Source organism: Sylvia atricapilla, chromosome 2, assembly GCF_009819655.1.
Source record: "Sylvia atricapilla isolate bSylAtr1 chromosome 2, bSylAtr1.pri, whole genome shotgun sequence".
NCBI classification, from domain to species: domain Eukaryota; kingdom Metazoa; phylum Chordata; class Aves; order Passeriformes; family Sylviidae; genus Sylvia; species Sylvia atricapilla.
Window position 1 is genome coordinate 84208396 of NC_089141.1, and position 27429 is coordinate 84235824.

The following is a 27429-nucleotide window of genomic DNA, read 5'->3' on the forward strand; positions in this document are numbered from 1 at the left end:
CACTAACATTTGGTTTACCAAAAGGCTTGGTGCTATTAAGAAAAGGGAATGTGTATGTTATGTTGAGTATAAGACAGCATTTGTTACTATGCTTGCATTTCTACAGCTAAAATTTCAAAATGTTGTTGTTTGGAAGAGGTATAACTGCTACTGTCATGAGAAAAGCTCCTGTGTCAAAACACAGAAGTTCAAAAGATCAGGATGTAGGTCTCTTACTGCATTGGGTAAAAATACTATGAAAGGGAGGCTTCTACAAACAGCTGGCAATGAGCATATAGCAAAAGCAAATTATTTTACAGTTTACTACAGGTTAAATGAAGGTTTATATTTGATAATGTTGCCATTTCATTCAAGTACATTTACACTAAAAGGCTATGTCTTTTAAGACCTCCCATTTAGGCCACATTACAGTAAAAGAATTTGGGAACTCCAGTCTCAGTTTCTTGATTTAATCACCAGCCCTACCAATTACCCAAGACTGCTTAAGAATTTAACACGAGCTCTTATCACTTATAGAAAGATTTTCTCTCACTAAAAGAACATAGGAGGCAGGTATCTGATCTCAACTCACCACTCAGGTTCTCTGTATAGTCACTGGTGAGACACAGGCACTTCCAGAGAACAAGTCACTGTTTTCCAAGGTAGGTGGGATGAGTCATCCCACGGAGATACCTCTCTCTAATTATAAAATTTAATAAGATGACTCACTCAGTCCTGATGCTGCAGCTGGGCAAACTGGATCCCTCCCACAGTTGTGCTAGCTTGGTCAGGGGTGAGCTCCTTTTACTCAGTGCATAGCCAAACAACAGGTGCTCTGATCCCTTTCCTGAATGATAATTGTCTCAACAATTACAACCTTATGATCATGTTTTTGATAAAAACCAACGGAGGTAGCATTTTTACCAAATTAAAGGTAGTATTAAGAGATCACATAGTTTCCTTAGATGATACCTATCCTTAAATGGATAGCTTCCAAAGACTGGTACCACTCAAGCAGACAGCAATGCCAAAGGCTGATGGAGTTCACATTGAGGAAACCTCTCCTGAAGATGGCATGATTTATCTACACATAGCCTTTGGCTCTGCCCTTAATAAGATGGCAGACAGTGAATGTTGGCAAGTTGTGCAGCTTTGCACTTCATGAAGCTTTGCTGCAAGCCCAGTTTTCAACAGAAACATGAGATGTTTTGACCTCCAGTATTGGTAAAGGCCACATCCACAATTCACGAAAGGCTTCTGAACAAGCCTCTCTTCTGGTATATGAATATTTATTTGGCATTCTATTAGCACAAAAGCGTATGACCTGAAGAAAAGGTCTTAATCTGATGCTACTTCTGCCCTGCTACCCTCAGTCCTGTCAGTTAGTTGTGGAAAGCAAATGCCATCCTGCTCAGCTACGTGACTTTGTGTCTGCTGGGACTGAAACTTTGGGACATTTGACTTCACTCTGCTTGCAAGATCTCAAGCAAAAATGATGATCATCTCAGCCCCAGAATAAACCCCTAATGATTAGTTTGTACAACAACAAGCTAATATTCTCCTCATCTCAACAACTGTTTTGGCAACATGCTTTGATTCTGCTCCCTTCTTGAAAAAAAAATCTTCTACCAAACTACTCCTTGAAACGAATGTGTGAGGTGAGATTAAACCTTATTTCAACCTAACATCTACTTTTTTGACGCTCCTTACGCAACTGCAGAAAACAGAAGTTTTCCAATTCACAGATCAATAAGCAGGAGAAAGATGATACTCCAATTACTGACTGAATCAAAGCCTACTTTAAGACTGTACTTTTCTACAGCCATAGTGTTCTAGGCTTATGGCATTTGATCAGGTAAAGAGGCATGCCATAGCAAAAAATGCAACAGCAGTGGAAGCTAAATGTTATTGACATATCTACATGAAGAGAATAAGAGACAAAAAGGAAGAGTGTGACAGCTTCCTTAATGCTTAAAAAAAACCCCAACAACCACGGGTATAAACCTATTGAAAGTTTACTACCATCTCCAAGAGAGCGTGAAAAAGTAGTTGCGGCTTACTTACTGAACTGCAATTAGTTTTAGAGTCTCAAGGCTCTCTAGACTGTAAGGACCATTGCCTGAACCTTACCAATTAGGATTCTTGTTCCTGAAAAATCCATTCTGACACATCAAGAGGGCTCCTTCAGCCAATTGCATTCTTCAAGTAATGTCTTCATAAATAGTTTCTCTAATTGAAAACGTTTTAACAATAGACAAAATCATGAAAGTGAATATTGTCTCAAACAGTATTTTGGATCTGCAGCATGGCCTGGTTTCCAACTAACATTCTATTAACCATATCAATATGGACAAAATAATGGAAATGAAGAAATGCCTGATTATGCTAGGTTATGAATATGTTGCCTTTTGTGTAAGAGCACTTCCTCTAGTATAACTAGCATGCAGGGAGTATTTATTTATTTATTGCCTCTCACAATAGAAAATCTTGGTAGTGAAACAAGATCTGACATGTTGGCTCAAATCCAACCTTTCAGCAATTCCAGCAACCCACTTCCAACAGCTGTTTGAAAGATGATGCAAGGAACTTTATTAACCGCGCAAGGATCTGAGGCGTAGGTCTAGATCAACCCTATCCCTCATGGCTGCAGAGGCAGCCCAAGAGCAGAGCATCAGCTCAAAGGACAGCAGCTGCCAGCTAAACCCTGCTCAGACGTTCTCCAATTAAGAGCTATTTTCTTTACAGTCTGACATGCACTTCACTCTTCTCTCATTTAATGAGAGACTGAACATCCTGAATCTTGCACAGGTCAAAGCCAGGACTTTGACACCTTGAGTCAGATCCTTCCAGCCAAACTCACGGAGGCAGCAATAGGCAGAGTATGTCTACTGCAGATCCATAGGTTGACAACAGTTTCAGTCCATTCATTCCATGATCTAGGCCTTGGGACGGCAAAAGAATGCAATGATGCCAGCATCCAATATGAACCTTTGCCTCCCACTGACATTGCTTCCCCACAAAGACACGCTCAGCAGGTGACAATTTGTCAGCTCCACAAAGAGGCTGTATCTCCTCCTCTCTGTCCCCCTCATAATCTGGTTAGATGTCCCCTTCTCCCACATACCAGAACCTTGATTAACAAAGACAAAAATACTAAATTTTGGCCTGAAGAATCTTCTTGTCACTCTCTGAAGCTCTCCTGAGGATACTGAGTAAGTGAGTAACTCAGCAAGAACAAGGAAGTCTTCCACAAGAAAATTCAATCAACTAATGCAAGATATAACAAATGTATTTGTGCAATGTGGAAATCCCCGAATGCAACCTTTCAGTGATATTAAGATAAAAGGACATTTCAGCACCAGGAAGTGGCCTGCTTTCTTTTTGCTTTCCTGTCCACAGGTCCCACTTAGTTGCAGATAAGCTTGTAAGTCACAAAATTTCTTCTTGATACTTCCCCACTATGAACTTCAGCAAACTCAAATAATCTCAAAACCTAATTTTACCTCTTCAATATATTTGAATACTTTTAACAGGAAAGTGCATTTCAGGCCACTTAGTTCTCTGTGCAAATTAAAGCTATTTCTCTATATTCACAAGGGAAGTACAATTAGCATTCTTCTTAATGAGATATTGTTTTAATTTCACTTGTCATTGCAGTATTTTTATTCCTTTAGTGCTTCTAGGAGCACAAAAATACGCACATCCAGAGGTGGAAGTGAGCATTTGTAACACACACGTCTGTTAGCTAAAAAGGAAAAAGCAGATTCACTTTTTTTCTGTTTCACTTTGCAGAACAGCTTTTATCAAGTTGAACACAGCCCAGTGCCATGGAAAACGCTGAGTTTTGTTACAGGGAAGTTTGAAGTCCAACCCTCTCAGTCTCCCCCGCCACTTTGCCAGCAGAAACTGAAACAGCTTACAAATGGTCTTTACCCCAAATTAACCTTTACCCTCTTCACAAGAAATGTGCTGGGCACTTTGTGGTAAAGTTTCCTGTGCATGGGATGACTTCTCTCCTCATGACCTGGGGTTCTCACAGCACCTACACAGACATGGAGAAGCCCATGAGAACAGGGGGAATATCCTCTGCTGAGGAGTTTGGACTGGAAACACCTCTCTGAATCTGATGGTCCCTTCAACACCCTCCCAACACCTGCCTCTCCTAGAGCAGTCTTTCATCGTAACCATGAAGCTAACAATGCAGAAATGCACTCCTCTAGCTGGAAAAGAAAAGAGAAAGAAAGAAAGGAAAAAAGAAAAAAAGAAAAAAAAAAAGAAAAAAGAAAAAAGAAAAAAGAAAAAAGAAAAAAAAAAAGCTTACTTAACTCCCTCTCTGAGCTCCTCCTGCTGCAATAAAGAGTGAGGCAGGGGAACACAGGCAGAGAAAAAACCCAATCAAACAAACCAAACCAAACAAACCCACAAAAAACCCTAAGTACCCCCTAAAACACACACATAAAAAAAGGAAAAAACTCCAAACCAACCAACCAACCCCAAAAACACAATCAAACAAAAATCACCAAAAAACCTCCAACAAAACAAAAAACCACAAACAAATCCAAACCCCAACACTTTATGATCTGAAATGGAGACGAACTAGACACACATAACATTTGCTAAAGATTTCATACTGCTGTTGATTACAGATCAATGGCATTAACATACTCTCCCTCATAAAGCCAATGAGAGGGGGACCACAGACAAAGGGATCAAAGCACTGAAACAAGATCTGTAATCTGATGTTTTGGTCAAGTCTGGATTATGACAAAACGTCTAGGAAATTATGTGATCCACCTGTCTATAATGTTCATCCACACCACAGAGTAATGTAGCATTAATTAAAGTTAGTGTATACTGGTCAAAACGGGCCAGGAATCACAGTGTACTGATAGCACTGTCCTCTATGTGTGCGATGGGATCTGACAACCTGCTCTGAAATCACTGAGCTTCACTTGGGCAACAGGACTGCACCTCTGTTACAGTGGAAACTTTTTTCTTGACACTACATTTTCCCACATGGAAAAAATGACCCATTAGGTCACAGGCACACCAAAAAAATCTCTCAAGCACTCTTCATTTCCACATGGCATTGTTCTGATTCACTGTGGTTCTTACACTTACTATTTTAGATGTTTATATAAATGAAAAATACACAACAGCAGCTTAAGATAAACCAGCAATGCATTAATTCTTTCTCTAATATATGTATTTTTAATAAGATATAACTAATTTACTCAGGATTTGAAACAGTGTCAAGTATTTAGAAAATTAAAAATAAATGTTAGCGTAGGAGTAATATTCCACAAAGGCTATTACTAAGATTCAGGCAGCATAGCAAAACTGGAGTGTTAAGCTACAAATGCAAATCGGTTGGTGCATATTTCTCCATCAACACTTGTTTTGTACTTCTGAACTGTGTTTTGTTCATGTATTTCTGATCATGTAACTTTTTTTCTTACAGAGTGCATGCCTACGCTATGCCTAATGATTACAATACTAGATAACTTTTCAAATTTTTTTTCTATCGTTCCAGTATCTGATTCCTTTGTGCTGCTGTCATTCCTTCCTGGAAAATAAAATTATTTGTTTACTTACACTGACCTTTCTAAATCAATGGGAGAGAGGGTTGCTGTTGGCCAAGATCCTGACTGCATGGCTCTTCCCTGCTTTTCTTTCTGGAGTCATGTGAACAAGTGGTGGGATGCTGGCAGTTTGGAAGCATAAGCATCTAACTCCTCAGAGGCCAACAACAGTCTGTGCTTCCCACCACTGTTCCCGTTTCGACGCCTCGGTGGAACAGCTGTCCCAGTGAAAGGAATCCTTTTTAGTGCCAGTACCACCCTGTGGGTAAACACTAAGATCACCCTGTAACATATAGTAGAGGGGGTGTGCTGCTTTGGTTTCCTGCCAATTTCTCCAAATAGTTTCCTTGACAAGTTACAGGAGGCCTGTCTCTAGTGGTGTCCCCCAAGGTTCAATTCTGGGCCCATTACTGTGTAACTTATTCATCAAGGACTTGGATGAAGCGGCAGATGCTTCCTCAGTAAGTTCTAGTGACATAAAGCTAGGAGAAGTGGCTGATACTACAGAGTGCTCTGCAGCCCTTTGGAAAGACTTCAGTAGGTTGGAGGGACAGGCAGAGAAGAACCATTTGAAATTCAACAAAAGCAAATGCAGCTTGTGAGGAACAAACCTGGGCACCAGCACAGGCTGGGGACTGACCTGCTGGGGAGCAGCTCTGCAGAGAATGACCAGAGGGTCCTGGTGGACAACAAGCTGTCCATGAGAAAGCAGTGTGGCCTTGGGGCCAACAAGGTCAATGGTGTCCTCAGGACCATCAGGAGGAGCACTGGCAGGAGGTTAAGGGAGGTGATCCTGCCTCTCTGCTCAGCCCTGGCAAGGTCACATCTGGAGTGCTGTACCCAGTTCTGGGATCCTCAGTGCCAGAGACATGGGGCTCCTGGAGCAAGCCCAGGGAGGGCAATAAAGGTGATTAAGAGACTGGAGCATCTCTCTAACAAGGGATGGCTGAGAAGGCTGGGCCTGTTCAGCCTTGAGAAGAGACTGAGAAGGGACCTCATCACTGTATACGAGTATCTGAAGGGAGGGCACGAAGAGGATGGAGCCAGACCCTTCTCGTTGATGCCAAGCAATACAGGACACAACAGGTAGAAACTGATTCCCAGGAAGTTCAACCTCAGCATGAGGAAAAACTTCTTTACTATGCAGGTGAAAGCACTGAAACAGATTGCACAGAGAGGCTGTGGAGTCTCCCTCTCTGGGGATATTCAAAAACTGTCTGGACACAATCCTGTCCATGTGCTCTGAGATGACCCTGCTGGAGCAGGAGGTTAGACCAGATGTCCTACTGTAGTCCCTTCCAATCTGACCCATTCTTTTAAGTGATTAATTTTAAGTGATTAACTTGTAGCAGAGCAACTAAAACCCAACCATGTAGGAATTGTGATATGAATTGATGATCATCAATCACTTTAAAACATACTGGAATAATACTTGGAATATATTGAAACTGGCTCTATTTGGCTGCTAAATTTAAAAAGCCCACATCAGTAACACAAAATTGGAATAAATAAAGAACACAAGGTACAAAGAAAATAGATAAGTGGTTTGACTGTTGCAAGAGGAAATCAGACCCAATGTAACTGAAATATTTCTATGAATTTAATTACAAATCAATACCTAAGATCAATAGCTTTCTATTGGAACATCATATTTCAACAATTGTTCCATACATGTAAAAATTCCTGTGAGTTCCCCCAGCTTTGACTATCAGCCTTACCAAAATACTATATTCTTTGTTGAGGTGTGATTGAGCAACATAGCTATTAGAGAAAAAAAAAGTCTTGTAGTAGATATTATGATGTTAGCTCTGAGACAGAAACAACAAAAAGTAAAGTTTGGTAAGAGTAACAAAAAGTATTTCAACTGCTCTGATGGTTTTCACATGTAAGATGAACAAACATATGAACACATGAGGATAAATAAAAATGTTGCAGGTACTTATTTCATGTCTCCTCATGCCAATGTATTACAGGTTAAAATGCTCCTTTCAGACAGAAGGTAACAAGTATTTGTGTAACTGCAGAATGTGTTGCGTACGTATTTTATTCTGCCATAACAGTCTTTTCTTTCACTCTCAGCCCCTAACAGACCAGATGTAATAAACAATTAAGTCAAAAATTCCAAGAATTTGAAGAATATAAAGGTTCCTATAGGGTATGACCATGGATTTCTGGAGTACAGGGCTTTTAGAAACAATTTTCAAGTAACCACAATCTACTGGGGTTTTTTTTCAGCAGGTAGTACTGATCAATATTTAGAACTGAAGCAGTATAGTGGCCTTCAAAAATTTATTTAAAAAAATAATAACTGCTGCAGGGATGATAGCAACAATCACAAGAAAAAAATATATAAATGGTATGCAAAGACAAAGAGTGTATGTTAATGCTGAACTCCTTGCAGCCCTCAGTGCTCAAAAATATGAATTTAAATGTTAAAGTTTTGTCAATTCACCAAGTACTTATGTGACTTCTAAAACCAATATGTTACTACAGGCCAAGTTTACCTGAATTTCACTTTCTTAAAAGCAAATTCTGCATGAATATAAAAAAGCTTAAGAATGTGAATGATGTATCTCAAATTACTTTCCTTTCTTAAGTTCATGACTAACTCACTCTCATGACTGATATATTTGACTCCCTACTTTTGCATGTTAAGGCAAGCCATGGTGACGCCAACTTTTGATAACTTCTGTTGCCTCCCACCACACTTTATCAGAAATTCATAACCATGCTGCCTACCTCAGCACTCAAACCTCCAAGGCTTGCAAGGCAGCAGAAATGATCATTTTGCCCACAGCTATCTGTCTTACTCTTCAGGCCCAGATGAGAGCAGGCAGCAACATTTCAGCCACAGTGCATTTACACTCCATCACCTCATCAAAGCCACTTTCAGCAAAAGGTTAAACTAAGCTACTGAACTGCATCACAGTGTGGGCACATGTTCCTATAGCCAGTGTTTCTGCTGCAGAGGCAGCATCTTCTGGCCAAAGGGTGAGACCAAAAGCTGGATATAAAGACTGGGTCAGAACAAAAGCTTAATCAAGCCTGGAGTCTTCTCTGTGAGCTGGCAATGCTAGAGACTGAGAAATCCAGTATGAGCCACACTGGTATCCTGTGCAGCATCTCATGTTTGCACTCCCATATTCAGCTGACAAGCATCCTGAGAACTTCTGAGCTGGGCATCACACCCAGATGTCCACATTTAGGGTCTGGAGGCCACACAACAGACAGTGTGTTAGCAGTGTCCCTTGCTGGTCCTTGCAGCTCTGTTACCGTACAGATACCACACTGCCATCACCAGTGACTGGCCAGAAGCCTTGCAGTAGGGTTTGCAAGCACTGAGCATTTAGGGTTTTTTGGCTTGCTTTGTTTGAACTTCTGTTGACTTGCCTGCAACTTTGTTTTAGCCAGCAATTAAACTTGGTTCAGTTGTGACAATTTTTTCCAACTGCACATTTGGAAATCAGTCTACAGCTGATTTGTTTTTATTTTTGTTTATATTTGCTTGGTATCATCATCATTTTACAACTCAACACAATGATTTAGTGTAGGAAATATAAAGGCCTGGTATGATAGCAGAGGTCTTCAGACTTGGAGACATAGGATGGAATAGAAGCATGGGATAAAAAGAGAGAGGGTACAGAGCTGGCAGGGACTTGGAGGGACCATGGCTATAGCTCACCCATGGTCACTTAAAGAACTGTACACTTAAGGCTGGGCAAAACTGGTTCTATAGTGATCAGTTGTATGTATGGTATCACATACAGTAAATCTGGACATAATTTTGAGCTTCAGACCAATGAGAAAAGAGGCAAGTTTAAAAGCTTGTCATCAAATATAAAAATAACCTTAAGTGGATCCTAGAGTGGAGAAGAAGAAACAAGCAACACGAACATCCATATTCCTCAAATATTTAGACCCTTCATATCTGAAGTTCTCTGGATGCTGACAGCTGCTGAAATGCCTCCATATACCCACCACCAGAATGAAAACACCTTACAGTTCAGAGGGGGAGGAAAAAGGTGAGCATTACAGCATGACAGAAGTAGACTCTTTATGTGTTCAATGAAGTTAACTGCATAGTTACTTATTGAGACTTTCCCCTATACAGAAGCATTACTTCTTTTCCAGTAATTATGGGATCCAGCCAAGTAATGATTCCTGGATCAGGCTGTAACAACTTTTAATTATAATAACAACTGCTGGTCTTTAGATATAACATGGGTTTCATGTTTGCACTTTTATATAAAAAAGATTCTGAGTGTAACAGCACGTATGTAGAATTTTGTGCCATTCTTCACTGTTTACATGTTCAACAGTCAGGAGCACTAATTTTACTGTTTCCAGCCTTTTTAGGTCCTGCAGATCTCCTCTCGACCCTACAGCTTCATTTACTGAGTTATTATAGACTAAAGATGCAAGAGGCCAGTCAGGAGAGTTTGTGATCATTTGGATGATTTCCACATTACAAGCACAATATATCTGCTTTCATTGAAAACATAATATGATTGTCTGCTCATAGAGATATCACTGTGAATCATAGACATCCCTGTAATATATCTTTGTCAAATAATTTTTTTAAAACAGCGAATGTCACAAAACCCAACTTTTTAACTTTTAGAAGTGAAATAAGCTAGAACTGCTTGACAAAACTAAACGGGACATTATTAAACTCAGTTATCAATAGCTTTCAATCTTTCCTGATTCAAAAACACCCTGAAAATTTTCCAGTGTAAGAACAAGCTAATTTAAAGCTACTGATCGTGGGCTGTATTCCTCAGTCACTTCCCACCAACTTTATCTGCATAGTTCATGGACAATTTAAACCCATCAATTTAAGCATTCTAAGAACTAAACGGTTGTTTCCATCTGCTCAGAACTACACAAAATATTCACCTAACATTCTAAATTTTTCCATGTTTGGTCTCAATTTAGAAGCAAATTTGTATTTGGAAAGTGTGAGCAAATGTCTTTCTGGGTATTTTCCAGTTCTGAAAAGGCGAAGTCTATTAATAACTTTCTCTATCCAATTAAGAAAGAAAAAAGAGAAAGCAATCTTTTTTCAAGAATGCAATCTTTTTTTAACAAAGAAAAGTGTAACTGAAGCCCTACAGGGCAAATAGTTCTCCATAAAGTATACAGTTACAAACAATTAGCACACTTGCTAATCCAGAAGTGAGTTAGAAAAACAAAATTCTGGCATTACCTATGTGGAAGAAGTCAGGAACCACGGGTTAAAATCAAGGAGAGTAACCCTGACCTTTTAATACTGAAGCAACAACATTTCAAAGCCCTGTGAAAACCCAGCAACTAAAGGATTATGCAGAAAAAGCGGCATTAGCGTGCATCCAATAAACACTTTGTTAATTCTTCCATTCTGAATATCTCTGTGGCTACACACCTTAGGAGGGATGGCTCTGGGGTAATACAGACAGCACCTTTAAGGAGCACTCCACAGGTAACAAGCTACTAAAGTGCATCCTTATTTTGGCTATGAAATTATCTGAGTGCTAGAGAATGTCAGGTATGCAGCCTCAGTTCACAATAAAGACTGTAAGAGTCACAAAAATACTGTCCTTTATCCTTCATTTACACTCTGAAAGTTATTATATTACCTAAGCCCCAAAAATTATTTAACTAATCTAAATTATTGGTACCATAAATTACAATCTTGCAAATGATTGAGCATTTTCATAGATCCAGAGGGGGTGAAAAGGTATAGAGGTTTGACTGTACAGTCAGGTAGAAGATGCAAAAATTAACATATTCATTAACATTTGCATAAAAGCATATGTCATGAAACTGCAGCTGTACCTACCTTTTACAACTGCAGATAAAATTAGATTGCCTGGGAGTGGACACCAGCAGCATCCAAATAATTAAACATATTCAATTTTTTCTCCCCAGTGACAGTCCCCAGGCCCATCTTGCATAAGTAAGAACAGAATTTGCAAACACTTATTCAAATGAATTTTCCTAATGCATCCTGTCATGTTATACAAGGACTCCTTAATGTCCCATGATTACAACTCAGAATGCAGGATTCAACAGGGCAAAAATATACTGTTAACTTCTCCTCAGTTCTAGGAAACCAGTGACTATGTGGTAATTGCTTTGTCTGTTTTCCAGGCACTTTTACAAACGAAAATCCTTTCAGTCCTCACGTTCAGATTTTCCTTTTTGATCACATTATGGAAACTGACCTCAGGACAAGAGATAACTTACTCCTTTTGTGCTAAATTACTTCAAAGCCAAAACATTAAGTTACAATATGCCAGTGTCATCTCTGTAGTGATGGATGCAGCTGGACATAGAAGAGATCATTCCTATTCTGTGAGGCTCCTATTTAGCAAACTGATTTAGCTAGTCCAATGAAAGATGTTTTGTAATGGATGCTAAGTACTTATTGGTACTTACTGGTGCTCCTGAGGAAGGGGAGGAAGTACAGTTTTTAAAAAAGACCCAAAAGAGAGGCACCAGATGACTGGAGCTTTGCTGGGACAGTTACAAGCTGCTTTAAGACCTGCAGAAAAATCAAGAGACATTTTTTGTCTGCACTTGCCTCTTCCCTTCACTGCCTAGCAAGATATCCAAACTCTCAATTGCAGACAAGCTGGAGTACAACCAAGTGCATTTCTCCAGCTCCTAAAGTTGAACAAATATCAACAAACACACAGTAAAACACAATCAACTGAAACCACTCATTCCCAGTGCTCTGGGCATCTGGTTTGACCTTCATATCATAACCACTGCCCCTCAGCTTCACTTTTGCTCCCAGAGGAGCTTTCTTTAAAAAACAGTCCTCAAAACTTTTTTCTTTCATTTTTTTTTCTCCTTCCATATCAAATACTATCTGAAAGCATTTCTCTCCCAGCCTTCCTTCTCAAAGAAATAGAAGACTGTGTGTGTGGCAGGGTTGACTTCATAACTATTACTTAACCCATCAAAGCAAATGGGTAAACACATATAACCCATTGTTTGAGAATAAAATGCACCAACAGGCACCACACAAAACAATGCTGATTTGTCATACTTTGAATCCAAAATAGAAAAAGCTTTTCTTCTAACAGTATATGTTTTTCAAAGCTGATTAATGGAGAAATATCAGGAAATTATTAAAGTTTTTTATTATTATTTAAGTAAGTAAAGTTCAGAAACTAAATGCTACTTGTAAAACTACTGATACGTGCCACATGTCTTAAATATTCACAAAAGACTTTTTTTTTCAGAATTTATCTTCAACAGCCATTTAATTACACAGTCAAAAGAACTCATCCTTGAAATAGCAAGGATGAACAAAGAGCTCATCCTTGATAGTGCATCATTGTTGACTTCAAAATTTTGTATTATCCCCAACCTTATTGTAAAAAATATGTAAAATGCCCTTAAACCTTAATTTCTATTTTTATCTAGTTCATACCTCTACAGCCTATGAACTACAAAACAGTAACAAAACAAAGGAGTGATGGCTTTCTTTCCTTTTCAGTTACAACATAAACATCGAAATGGCTATGTTGATAAATAGCTGCAATTCTATGCCAAGTTTAAACCATCTTAGACTGGCATGTGAAGATACTCATAACTCTTCTACTGAAATTAAAAAAAAATACAATGAAAAAAAATTAGAGCAGCAAATGAAACTATTTATACATTTATATAAACAATTAGAAAGTAAGGCTTATTTTTTTCCTAATAACAGTGGATGGTGGATTTTGCTGTATAAGATGGCATTGCACAAAACAGATTGCAGTCTGATTGTTTACCATCTTTTCTGTATTTCCACTACCAACAGATTACTAGCATGACATTTTGATCACTAATTTGACATCTTTCAACTTGTTTTTTACATCTAAAGTGGTTACTTTAATTCTGCAAGGAAGCTGTTAACTTTTTTCCTTTCTTAAAGTTTAATAAATCTCCTTCATAGCAGAATTATAGAGTTCCTGTATTAACCAGGGCTCATGCATTAAAAAAAACAGAATACATGGAGACTCCCACTAGCTTAAGAAATAAAGCAGTAGAAAAATATTTTAAAGGAGTGTTTTCCTTTAATTTCTGTGGCAGTTTAGCTAGGGAGAAAGTTTCCCTTCTCTCTGCACTGAAGAGAAAGTCTTTGCTCTCTACCTCATACCAAAATGAAAGCCCTTAAAATAGGAAAATCAAAGCTAGCTCACACGTGTTGCTTTGCCTCCCACCACCCATGAAAATCGTAGTTGGTGCCTTCTGGGTTCAGTTTAAAAAGTCGGGTCTTGTTCATCTAGTACTAACAGTCTTCAATGAAGACTAAGAGACCTGTCACATTTATTAGGTAGAGTCTGAGTCATCTTATAGGATGGGATTAACAAACATTAAGAGTGCCAGCTAAATAACAAGAAAAATACTTCAAGGTATTTTTATATCTACAAGCTTCTGAAAAATCACAGAATCATTGCAATAGTTGGAAAAGACTACTAAAATCCAATCCAGCAGTGCCAAGTCCACCACTAAACCATGCCCTTCAAGTGCCACATCTACAAGTCTTTCAAATACCTCGAGGGATGGTGACTCAACCACTTCTCTGGGCTGTTTGCTTCAGTGCTTGACAACCCTTCTAATTACAGATTTTCTCCTAATATCTAAACCTATACCTATATCTAAACTTCCCCTGTTACATCTTGAGGCTGTTTCCACTTGTCTTGTCACCTATCACTTGGGAGGAGAGGCCAAACTCCACCTGGCCACAACCTCTTTTCAGGAGGTTTTAGAGAGTAATAAGGTCTCCCCTGAGCCTCATTTTCTCCAGGATAAACAGCCCCAGCTCCCTCAGCTGCTTCTCAAAGGACCTGTGCTCCAGACTCCTCATCCGCTCCATTGCCCTTCTCTGGATATGTTCCAGCTCCTCAATGTTCCTCCTGAACTGAGGGGCCCAGAAATGAATGCAGATTAGAAGTGCGGCCTCACCAGTGCTGAGCACAGGGGGACAATCCCTGCCCTGCTCCTGCTGGCCACACCATTGCTGATACAGGCCAGGTCACCATTGGCCTTCTTGGTCACCTGGGCACACACTGGCTCATGTTCAGCTGCTGTTGACCAGCACTCCCAGAACCTTTTCCACTGGGCAGCTTCCCAGCCTCTCTGCTCCCAAATTGTAGCACTGCCTGGGGCAGCTGTAACACAAGTGCAGGACCTGGCACTTCACCTTGTTGAACCTCAAACTTTTGGCCTTGGCCCATCAATCCCACTCTCCCAAGATGCTTCCAGGACACTAAACCAAACCTATATATGTACACAACTGGAGTTTCCTCCACACAACTGTTTTTCTCTACACCTCCACTTTTAATGTTTGACAGTATTTGTAAGATGCCTGGGACAGCTCCAAAAACCACCTTGTCTCAGATCTGACTGATGGAAAGCCTCCAAAGTGAACATGCACAACCACAAGTGAAAATGCCTCCCCTTAGAAACACCAGATCAATGTTCAAAAGTCCCAGTAAAAATAACTTGGTGTTAATAGCCAAGCAGCACTTTTAAAACTCTTTCTTTGCTCATGTTAAAATGAAGCAAAGGCAAAAGTTTCATTTCAGACAGCTTATTATTAAAATGTTTCCAAAGACAGTATGCTCCTACAAGGTCTGTGCTATTATACATTTTTCAGATTACCTTATCTTCTAGACATTTCTAAAATCTAGCAGGAACTTCATTAAGTGTAGGGGTTTTCTAATATAGAAATTACAAAACAATCTTGAACACAAATATTCTGCAAGGTATACATTCTTGTTTCAAAACAAGATCAACATAAACACATTTCAAGAATAAATTCTCTATCATGCTTGACTACAAACCCTCAAAATACCTTGGCAAAATTTATTTTTAGCTTTTATAGCATATATTCTATCCTAACAGCAAACATATTAAAAATATCAACAGAATACACAAATCAGTTGAAATAATCTTCTCTCTTGTACTGTGCATAGAGTTCACTAGTTCATATAGTTTTGTTGTAGAAAAATATTTAGGTTTTTACTACACTTTAGGAATCTGTGTGAAAAAAAGTGTAAGGACAGTGTTTACCTTGATTAAACATGATGCTGTGAAAAGGTTAAGCAAGGGGTACAAGTCTTTGGCTGGGTTTCACTTCACCGAACTGTACTGAAGTTAAGCAAAATAGGGAACTAGACAGAACTGAGTAGGGAAGGATAAGTATCTTCAAAAGGTCATTTTCTCTATCTTTTAAACAGCTATCTTAAGAGACTATGAAACAAGATTAAATTTGCATTCCAGCATCTCATGTTTAGTAATTATCTACAACAGTAGATTGTGCTTATTTGATCCACTACCATCCCCCTCAACCCCCATTCCCACACAAAAAGAATCAGGGTTTGCTGGAAATTCTTCTGTTTCTTCTTCTTCCCCAATATGACTGTGAGATATCTTTTTCCTAAAATTTAGGGGTGGGTTCCCTCAGACCTATAATCTTTTCTTTTCCAGAAACATCTTCAAGTGATGCCTTTCCATTTTTTCTGGGCATCTTTTTTGGTGACAGCCATGCAGGCCTGAGATGCTCCAAGTGTCATCTCTCAGGAAGAGGCTTAGACAGATTTTCAAAATAAGCCCCCAGTTTACTAGCAGAAAAACATGACGTGGAGGTAAATAAAACCTAGAATACAGGGGGGAAAAAAGCCATACATAAACTCAGACAGAATCTAAATCTAAGGTAGTTGACCATGACTCTAATAAAAAATAAACCTGAAAGAGTTTATAAATAAACCTGAAATAAACCTGACACATTTTCACACTTATCTTCTCAATTCTCTCCTCCTTGTCATCCCTCCTCTTGGACTGCCGTTCAAAGCACTCAGTCTCCAACAGAACAACTCCCTTCCAAACTACTGATTATTTGGTGCATAAACAGAGTTTTTCTTCACTGTGGCAACTTGCCAAGTAGGGGCTGTGAGATCATCATACAATTGTTTTTACCACAGAACAATAACAACTTACTACCACTATACAATAATTCATTACAAAGCAGAAGGGAAAATAAAAAAGAAGCAATACTACTCTCTCCTGATATTCTTCTTGGCACTTAAAAACCTCAGAATCCCAGGCTGAGCCCTTATTAATGAACAAATAACTAGAGAACTAAACATACTGCTGCAAGAAGTACATTAAAAATGTTCCTTGTTGTGGTATTTTCCTCCTGCTATTTTATGATTTCTGGTAAAGAGCAACCTGAACAATATCTTAATAGCTGACAAACCCAATTAGAGCAACTCAGAATTTGCAACAGAGCAGAAAGCACGTTACTCACCCTTGCTCAAAGCATTCAACTCCTTTTCAAACCCAGTGTTGGGACAAACCAGTATCCAGGGAAAGGGCAGCTCTTCACTAGCATACAGTTTTAAGTTTCCGTGTTTGTCAAACTAAGGAGGTATCTGGGGCAAGGGCTGTCACTGACTCTAAGTGCTGCATCCATTACTCGTCACTACAGGCACATCAGGGATCTACAGCCACAGTTTTCACTTCAGAGCAAGCTTTTCTCTCAGTGGTCATGAGTTTGCTGTCCAGCAGTCAGCTTCTCAATGTATCTTTGTCACAGGCTAAGCTTAACACGCCTTTGTCCAGCTCTACAAATTCACTCAAAGCCTGATTTATCACACAGCTTTTCCCTGTGCCATGCAGAGGAACTGCAAGGCAGTACAGCAGACAGTCAGCAACATGCTCTATAGGAGTTATCAAAAAGCACAAGCTGCCAAACAGCCTAGGTCCAAAGAATCCAAGCAATCAGTGACCTTCATAAATCTTTAGGCTTGTTGCTAGCTGTATATAAAGCATTCTCCTACTGACTACTGTCATGTATTATGCAATTATCACTATGCATTCTATTTTGGTTAAATATTTTATCCACATGCTAGATGAACACACAAACTCAGTCAGTAAGACATGCCATATATTCAGTTCACATCACCCCTAAATCACACAAGTAGACACTTCTCTTTTGGTACCATAATCTTCCTACAACACCATGATACTGCACATAGTCCTGTATTAGTCCTCTGATGATCTACAGACATCCTGCTTGTTGGCTATCACCTAGCTGATATCACCCACATTTCAAAGCTCCCCATAACTCCAGCAGCAGAGCTGTGGCAGTTACATTTCCCATTTTACCAGTCTTCCTATCATATCCATCACAGCTGTCTCAGACTCCTCTTGTAACATAAGTACTTTGATCATCCCTGCAGCTTTTCACAGAATGGTTTGAGTTGGAACAGACCTTAAAGACCAGCTGAACCTGCCATCGGCAGGGACACTTTCCACTAGACCAAGTTTTTCAGAGCCCTATCCAACCTGGCTTTGAACACTCCCAGAGATGCGGCATCACCAGCTTATTTGGGCAACCTGTTACAGTGTCTCAATACTCAGACCGTAAAAAATTACTTCCTCATCTCTAATATAAATCAGCCCTCTTTCAGTTTTCTCTGCCTCTATTATATACTGAGGTGACATTTCTCAGATACTGCAAAAAGTTTGCCCACTTATTCTATATCAGGTCCCAGCTGAGTTGCCCTCAATTGGAAAAAAGAGGTATCTTTTTGACACTTGCCTGTACCCCATATATCATTTTCATTATGGTATCAAACTGATAGACTAATGACAAACTTGAACCCACTTACCCTCATATAGGCCTTTCTCCTTCAAAATCTTCCATTGCTGAACTCCCTCTTCATAGGAAAAGTTGTTGCATTACTTCCTAAGCTGAGGCTGCAGCACCATCCAGTTTCAGGCATTCAGCACTGATGCCAGAGTCAGGTGCCCAGGCTCTGTTAACAGTCAAGACAGAAAGCAGGAGTTGGGTGCCTAATTAAAAATCTGTCTCTTTCCACTGATTATATAAGAGCTCAGACTGTCATACTGCTAATTTTGACACCAAGGTTAAACTGGGTAAGAGAATTCATGACAATGTGTGGCCTGACACTTCGCTGGGTTGAATTCCATCCCTTTAGTATTATCTAACTGTCCAATTAATTGTATCATCACTCCAACTAAAACTGTGCACTAGAAACTAACGTCCTCCTCCCATCTGCAGGTTTCAACAGCCTGCTTTCAAATACAGCATGTCAACAGTATCAACTCCAGGAAAAAAACAAACCAAAAGAAACAAAAAAGCCTCAAGAAAACTAAACAAGTCAACATCACTTAAATCTACCTCCTTCTGTCTCTCCTGTGTCAGTTCTTCGGGTGCATTTACAGTTCTTACACCAACCTAATCTTCCTCCACCTTGAGCAGTATTTTTGATGCAGCACCAAGTAAAAAGGCTCAGTGGAATCCAGAGAGACCATATCTAGCCCATTTATTTTTCTAGAAAACCTACTTTCTTATTAAAAAAAGATACTAGGCCAGTTTGACATGACCTATCTTAGAAAAATAGATTGTGTTTCACCCTCCCTCCACTCAACTCCCATGTCTTTAATTATTTATTCCTTTAAAAAAATCCTGAGGTTATTAGGGTCAAGTTAACAAGCCTGAAGTTTCCTAGATCACATTTTCCATATTAAAAAAAAATCAATACTATGAATTGAACCTAAAACTCTAAGAAAATCTAGTAATGGATCTGTATTTCACAGATAAAAATGGATCTGTATTTCACACACCTTAAAAAAATTCCCAAATTGCAAACTCCCAATGGAGCAACTTAAAAAGCCATTCTGACAGCCAGAAAGTCCAATTGATTTTAAAATAGGAGACATGCAAAAACTGGATGGTTTTTCTCAGAAATGTAAAATCATGAGCAAAATGTCCAAGACTTCCTGAAACCTCCTGAGACCACAAAAACACAGGATACAGCTAAAGCTTTTGTATAACTTTGTATGTGTTGGACTCAATGATCTTGGGGGTCTTTTCCAGTCTTAATGATTCTACAGGAAATCCCAGTGCAAATCTGAAATGTTTGTGGGATTCTGTTACAAAAACCTCCAAGAGTTGCACAGTACTTTAAATTCTCATTATTCACTACAATTTCTTATATTCACAAACTGTTGAATACGTTCATGAAGGCTTTTTGATTATTTGGGTCACTCAAACATGCAACATCTGGAAAGTTTCTGTTATAAGGCATGATGATTTTCTTGATAATATTCAAAGGCTTTTTAAAAGAATAAATATTCAGAAGAAAAAAAATCATTTCAAGAAAACTGTTAACATTCTGTAAGAAAGGTTTTTTGTTTTTCTTCCTCTACTTGTTGTTTTAGCATTTTGGTGTCTTTACCAGCTTGACATAAAGATGAAAAAAAAAAAAAAAAGGCGCAAAACATTTCCTTAGTCTGCAATTTTAAGCTCTTCTTCTGACCCACATTTGCATTTCTCTGCCTTGAGCTGAAAGTAACCATGTAGTTAAAAGGTAATATTTGTATATGTTGCTTCCTTCAGACAAATTTGGCCTGAATTTTAATATGCTTACTTACTGATTCATTCTTCAAACAGCAAAAGTGTGAGTTGTGCATCTTGGTGCTTTAGAATTAGGTTTGTAGCTGCCTGCACGTGTCACACAATAGTCAAAATCGCCAAGCAGTTAAGATTTCTTCTGGATATCACAGCTAAAAATGTCTAATTGTGCTAAATCAACAGCTATGGGGCATCCAATAGGAGAGGTAGAAGTGGGAGGGCAGGCATCAATCTCTTCTCTTTGGTGACCAGTGACAGAATTCCAAGGGAATGGCATGAAGCTGTGTTGATAAGGTTAGGTTAGATATTAGGAAAAGGTTCTTCACCCAGAAGGTGGTTGGGCATTAGAACAGGCTCTCCAGGACAGTGGACACAGCACCAAGCCTGACAGAGTTCAAGAAGCATTTGGACAACATCCTCAGGCACATGGTGGGATTCTTGGGGCTGTCCTGTGCAGGATCAAGAGTTGGACTTGATAATTCTTGTGGGTTCCCTCCAACTCAGGAGATTCTATGATCAAATAAATGCTGGTTCAGCAAGGCGACTCAGCTTAGGGGCAGCAAATGAGCAGACACATAACTATAAGCTTCAGTTCCACTGAAGCAAGCAGAAAAGTTAATATTTCTCCTGGTGTAGATTTTAAGACTGACCTGACTTTTTAGGAGACTTCAGATCACTGAGAATTGCTCCTGACTTTACCAAGAGCTGCAGATCCTCAGTGTCTACAAAAGACCTTCATTGAGATGTCTGACTTCAGATTAAAGATAAGAATTTGAAAATTTTCCATGACCTCCCCAAAGTTATGAAAAATCCTGCACTAAATTTAAAAATAAATATGAGCCTATTGTGCTATTTATTCTTCAGAATATTTATGTTAGCAATGCCTCACTCAGTTTGAAGCAAACTGCAGATTTTTTGTCTTTTATTGCAGTGGTTCAAGCTATTGCAGCCCCATTGGAGACCATACAGAGTGTTTACAAGTGTTTGTACTGCACAGTCCAGACCTTTTGATGTGGGGAAGTTTGTACCTGAGGACCTACACAGTCACTTTCTAACTTATCTTCCTAGCTAAAAGGAAGTAGTAAATCATCCATATGCAGATTTTCCAAGAATGAAAGTAGCATGGTGAGCAGCTGGTTTTGAAGGTTGGTTTAGATGGCTCAGATTAAGTGTTAATTCTCTCAGTATGTTTTAGTGAAACAATTGTTACTGAAACCCTCATTATTATTCTGTGGTAGTTCATCTAAGTATCTCCCAAGGATGATACTGAGATTATTAACAATTAGGTACTGGATATTGTGTAATTTAAACCTTGTAACAGCTTTATAATTAAAATGCAAACACAGGAGTAAAATTAATGTTATTGAATTGAATGCAAGCGTGGAAACAATAAAGTTCCAAGACTTTAAAGGACTTGATGTAAGAGTAGCACTTAATTCCAGAAAAGGCTTGATTTTTGTACTTGCATAGAGTATAATATAGATAAAATATTTCTAAAAAGAGACAGATGCCATAAGAAAGAACCAAAGTAATAGCCCACAGATCACTGTCATTTCCAGACACTTAAAATATTTGAAATCTTGCCTCTACTTTCTCACTATGTGTCCTCTTCAGCTGTTCTCATTAGCTATGTGACAATCATGTCCTCTTACTCTTCTTTCTTTCCCTGTCCCCGCATTCAGGCTCTATTCAATACCATTATGCCTTTGTGTAACATATTACTCAAACTCAGTTTTTCATCTCTCTCTTCACTTCTAAAAGCCATGGTTAGCTCTGTATACTAAAGCCTGCAGTCAGAAAACCCTCTAATGGAATACAGAATATCACAGAAAGGCCAAGTGTCACACATTATGCAATAATTGCACTTGTAGTTATTGCAATTATAGATGCCACATTGGAATGGGGCATGAATGGATCTTGCATTAACAAGAGGCTGATGAACATTATGGTCTAAGAAACAAGATCACTGCACGTTTAACACAGCCATGCAGTCACACATGGCCTGCTCTGCACTTACACTTTACAAGTTGGCAAGAAGGAAAAAGGAATGAACTAGCAAATGCTGGTGGTTTTTGCTAAACAACTCCCAAACTGTAAAAGCAGATAGTAAACTTGCAGTAAAAGCGAACAGTAATTGTAAAGCAGCCTGCTGTGCTTATTTAATGATCTCTCCTTAGTCAGCCACCCGTGCTGTTTGTCCACTCATCATCTACACCAGTATATACTTTTGCAGGGCACGTTTTCTAGAAATGTCACTCAGAGAACTGACAGGAGAGAAAGTTATGACTGTTATTTAAAAAGGGTGACATAACCTGTCTTATACACACTTAAGGAGCCTTAATCAAAAAAATTATGTGGAATTTTACATATGCAACACAGAGTTTGACTCCTAATAAAGAAGCCACTAAATCTACATCACTGGAAAGAAAATATGCATCAAAATACCAAGCAAGCAGGCAAACAGAAGTGGTGGTATTCTCTTTTCCCTCTCTCCTATTTTCTCTCCAGACCTACTCTAACACAAAGCTTCAAGCAGGTAGTGCAATCTGACAAAATATGGAGTGGGTTGCGCAGCCAGGGTTGCACAGCCAGGTTGAGAAACACTTAATTAGGATGATATGCGGTCCCTTTAGGGAAGCCCCAAATGTCGGCTTTTAGCTCTGTTACTATGGATTTCTTTGCAAGTGTGGAGACAGACCCCACAGGGGAGAAGTCATAGATGTCTTGGGGTAGAATGGCAATTCTTTTGAATTTCTTCAGCAAGAAGCAGCACTGCATTGGATGGAGATGAAGGATTGCCTCAGGCATTTCTTTTCCAATGCAGACAATGATTAATAAAAGAAAGAAAGATGGTATGAATGACTAGTATTACTGCAATTCCTTTTAAGTCACAATATAGCTACAGGGTCTGGCAATGCTAATTTGCTCCTGGCAACTTTATCCTGGCCTTCTTGGGATGGAGAAAGATCTATAAGTGCATGCCTGATTCCCAAGTTGTTCTTCACCAAGCAGTTCAAGAGGGTGAAAGGAAAAAAAAAAATTAGACATAAGCCCCTAGAGCATCCTGTTGTGCACTCTATTCCATTCTGCCCCAATTAAAGACCTGAGTCCATGGTATCGACCATTTGCTTTAATTTCAGATGTAGGCACAGCCATGGCAGCACACCTCTCCAGACTTTTCAGTAATTGATTCTTAGTCTGCATTAAGACACCCATTTAACACAAGAAAAGCAATGCTGCAGGAGAAAGTGCATCTGCTGACTTTGTCTGCTTGATCTTACAAAAGAATTTGATCTCCCTTAGCAGGAGCAGGGAAATAACATCTCTGAGAAGTCAATACTGTTCACCATTGACTCTACTCCACCATTCATTATCTGCTGAACTCTACAAAAGTGCACTGATGGCACTACATCAGGGACAAGGACACTGAGGTCCACCCTTAATTTCTGCACGCAACCATAAGCATCACATTTGACCAAAAGCATCCTGTTTCACCTCTCATTCCCTCCTATTCCCACACCAGCAAAACCTCCTGCCTCTACCAGAAGACTCATTTTATTAGTCTGCTTCGTACTGCCTTGCAGTTCAGGCCACATCCTCCATCTCATCAGCATATGTGGCCCAACTTCTCTTACTCTCTGGAATACCAGAAGCAACTGCTCAGCTCAAAACACAGCTGCTCTGCACACAGGAAGCAAGAGGAGTCCTATGACTGAACTTTGCTTGGAAACAAGTGGCCAAGAGTCTTCTCACTTCTGCTAACAGGAGCCCCACCAGAACAGAGATTTCTCTCTCCAGACCTAGCAATGTGACCATCAGCCTCTGCACCCTGCCACTCCACAGGACATAAATTAACTTTTTCACTGTGGAGGAAAAAATACTTGACAAATGTTTGTGAAGTGCCCAGCAGGGTTCAGTTCCCATCCTTGAAGAATAGTGCTCTATGCTACAGCAATGTTCAATCAAAGGCAGACCTGCCTGCTTCCATCTCTGGATGTGTAAGGAGGAAAACTAAAGAAAGATTGGTTTGTTCCTATGGTAGAAACAGGCAACAAATAATTGGCCTTTCAGCATAGGCTGCATTTTAAATCTCACAGACTTCAAGAAAGACATAATTTGTCCAAATACAAATGTATCATACTGTCACTAGCTATTGAACTTCCTCATCTTCCATGGGCAATGCCCCCAAATAAGAACAGAAAACCCCAAGCCAGTATAATAAACTATCCATAATACAAACAGGATAAAAGCACACCACTGGCGCCAGAACATCAGATCTTGTCAGCACTTCATTATTTCCAAGGCTGAAGTTCCTTTAGAGCTCTCTGCCTCTAATTTATGATGAATCTTTGAACCCTTGCCTTCAGTGTCAACACATCAACACATTACAGTAGTAATCACTAGAACTATCTTACCTTACTCCACATTTCACAAATGAAATTCAGCATGTGTATCCAGTTCTTTTTTTAATGAAGACTGAAAGACACAAAAAAGGACAAATTATTTCTGACTGAATCAATCCAAATAACAGGCTAGTAGTATAGGATTTTTTTTTTCTTTCTGGGGGTGGGGGGTGGGGGCAATAAGTAATAAATATAGGACCAAAACCCCACTAAAAACCTGTGAAAAAATGCTAAGTGTTAACATTTTATAAAATAGCTTCCCTATCATTTGAAACAAAATTGTTCATTCAGTTTCACACCTCCACCTCTTCATTTACACTCAGAGAACAGAGTCTATATAACTGGGAGGTAGCAAATAACTCTATGGATCAAATGTTTTATCTTAAGGCCAAAACATTAACTTTTCAAGTAGTATGCTTCCCAGTATATTTTTTAACCTGAAATATCTACCATTTTGCTTCAACAGAGCATGTTAGAAATCTCTGACTGTGGTACCCCAAAACTGTGGCAAATCAACAGGTTCCTATGTGGAGAAGATGCTTCTCTATTAAAATGTACAGATGGTGCAACCATATAAATATATATACAGCAAGATTAAGAAAGGTAATTTCTTAAATCACAGCAAAAACACAAAGCAAAGCACTCCTCAAAACACTAAATTCAGGAAAGATTAATACATAAAGCAGTGTTCAAATGTGTGATGCAGTAATCAAGATGCAGTTCATCTGTTTACAGCAAAACTAACAAAGGAGAACCAAGACTGAAGTAAAAGAAAGAAGTTAAAAAGCACTAAGATAAAAGAGCACACTACAGACTAACAAGAACTTCTGCTACCAATTGGGAGCTTATCAGCTGAAAAAAAACCAAGAAGAAAGGCCTTGGAGTGAGATAACACAGCCACAAAAAAATGAAATACTTCACTAGGGCGCACCTGCCAGTGCGCTCCTGTTGCTACAGGAAGCAGCAATGAAACTAAGTCAGGAACATTTGCTACAATAAGCTGAAAACCATCCAGCTCAGTCTGCAACATGTAGAGAAAGGCTGGACCTGACAAGGAAGAGGCGCCTTCTGCAAAAACACTGTTAAACTCAGCAAAGTGGAGGTTGATATGAGTTACAATTTGCTCTTTAGAGATACAGGACAAGGTGAAAAAAAGTTAAGATAAACAGGATGTTAACAAAGTAACAAACCTAAAGTGAAGAATAACAACGAAGAAAGACAGTTTACCCAAGGGTAACTTTGTTTTCCATACAATAGGAGTGTTATGCCAATGCTAAAACTTGTTAAGTCCGGAAACGGCATCCAGCCCTGTGCTTTCATGGACTCATCAGCAAAGCAGCTAAAATTTCTTACAAAATTACACCTCTTCATAGAAGTGGCCTGCAAAGCAGCTTATGTTTTGTTCTTTTCATGGTCCAAGGTGAAGGCAGAACAAATTCGAGGTTCACATCTATGACTATCAGTTAAGACGAGAATTTACAAAGCATTTAATTAATCCTGGCTTTTTGTCTTCCATGGGGACAGAGACATAGTCTAACATTATATGGAGCTCTTTTCTGGGTGTGATATGTAAGTTATCATAGAAGAAGTCATATACTATTTAAAATATTTTTTTATATTGGCAAATTCAGTTGCAGTGTTTTAATTTAATACTTTTTATAATTTCAACTGTATTTATTTAGTATGCCTTCCCCCCCCCCCACTCTAAAAGCAGGGCAAGTGCTGTGAAAACTCCTAGATACCATGAAGGCTACTCCCAAGGCAAGTCATTGCCAGTCACAGTCACAAGATCAAGGGCTGATACTATGCACCTACTACATTAAAATCCTGTACTATACTGTACCACCATTCACCTTCAGGATGTCTAACATAAATACTTAAACCTAGTCATTTATTATTTATTTAATTCAAAGGAAGAAATAAAAATGTCAGAAATGATAGAGGACTCTAAAAACTCTATTTACAACACTGTGACAAAAACATATTCGTTCTGTGGAGACAGGTAAATCCTTTTCAACTTTGTGTCTTAGCTCAGGTATCTGTAAAATAGAGACAATGAAACCTAGTAACTACATCGAGCTTCTTTGCTGCCAAGTCACACCCATCTTGCAAATCAACACTGAGATTAGTGATATGTTTTAAAATCAGCCCATCAGTGAGATTTAAAAAAAAAAAAATTCAACTTCTGCAGAGAAGGCAAGACCTACCTACCAATCTCTCTGCAAGTTCTGAGCTCCTGTAGATGTCCTTCTGCTCTACACCGTCTTCTGAAAGCAACTTTGGGTTTACAGCTACATTTCTAGAGGCCATCTTGAAGTTCTCCCCTTTGACACAACCACAGTTTTTAATTGCACTTCAGGTCTGTTGCACTTTGGTACCTGACTAAGAACTGTCCAAGTGCAGCTTTAGCTATAACAACTAAACTGAAGACCAGCAGCATATGCCCAGGTATTACATTCCCAGAGATGCCAATGGCACCAATGCCATGCAGATGAATGATTCTAACTGAGCACCAATTCAAGCCACCCTTTTTCACCCTACATTATAAAGTTTCTTAATTATATTGCTCTGTAATAGCTGTAAAACCACAGCAGAGTGTGGTAACGTATACTACTGTAGACTGGACCAAAGGACCGTCTTCTTCACATGTTCTGCCTTCTGTCTCATTTACATTAAGACATCTTCAATACAGAAAAAAAAATTCTATTGAAGACTGCAGCATGGTTTTGCTTAACTAAAACCATACAGAAATTGTTTTGCAAGCGACCGATGATGGCAGTTCAATCCTTAGAGCTTGCTGCCATTCAGATTTTAAAAGCCATTCAGATGTTTCATTGTAAGGAAATTATACACAGTGAGGCTTTTTTTCTCCCCAGTCACTTATACTTGCATCCAGGGTTACCACACAAACTAAGGAGAACATCAGTTCTCAATTAAATCTGCCACACCATTATTCCAAAGTACTGCAGGAAGTGAAGTGCATGACACTATTGTCTGTAGAAAAACATCAGTGTGATAAGAACCAAGCATAAAAATAACAGGG

General features: G+C 39.1%; 1 protein-coding gene across 17 annotated transcripts in view; it reads right to left on the reverse strand.

The window, feature by feature from the left end:
• Positions 1-27429, reverse strand: part of INPP4A (inositol polyphosphate-4-phosphatase type I A) — a 113269-nt gene that overhangs the window by 48795 nt on the left and 37045 nt on the right. For 15 of the 17 annotated variants that reach the window (XM_066313612.1, XM_066313611.1, XM_066313604.1 and 12 more), the window contains exons 2-3: positions 24399-24459; positions 18215-18361 (exon numbers count right to left, since the gene is read on the reverse strand). The gene's annotated coding sequence lies outside the window, so the exon portion shown is untranslated. The remainder of the gene's footprint in view (positions 1-18214; positions 18362-24398; positions 24460-27429) is intronic. The other 2 variants (XM_066313598.1, XM_066313595.1) reach the window with 1 other exon arrangement.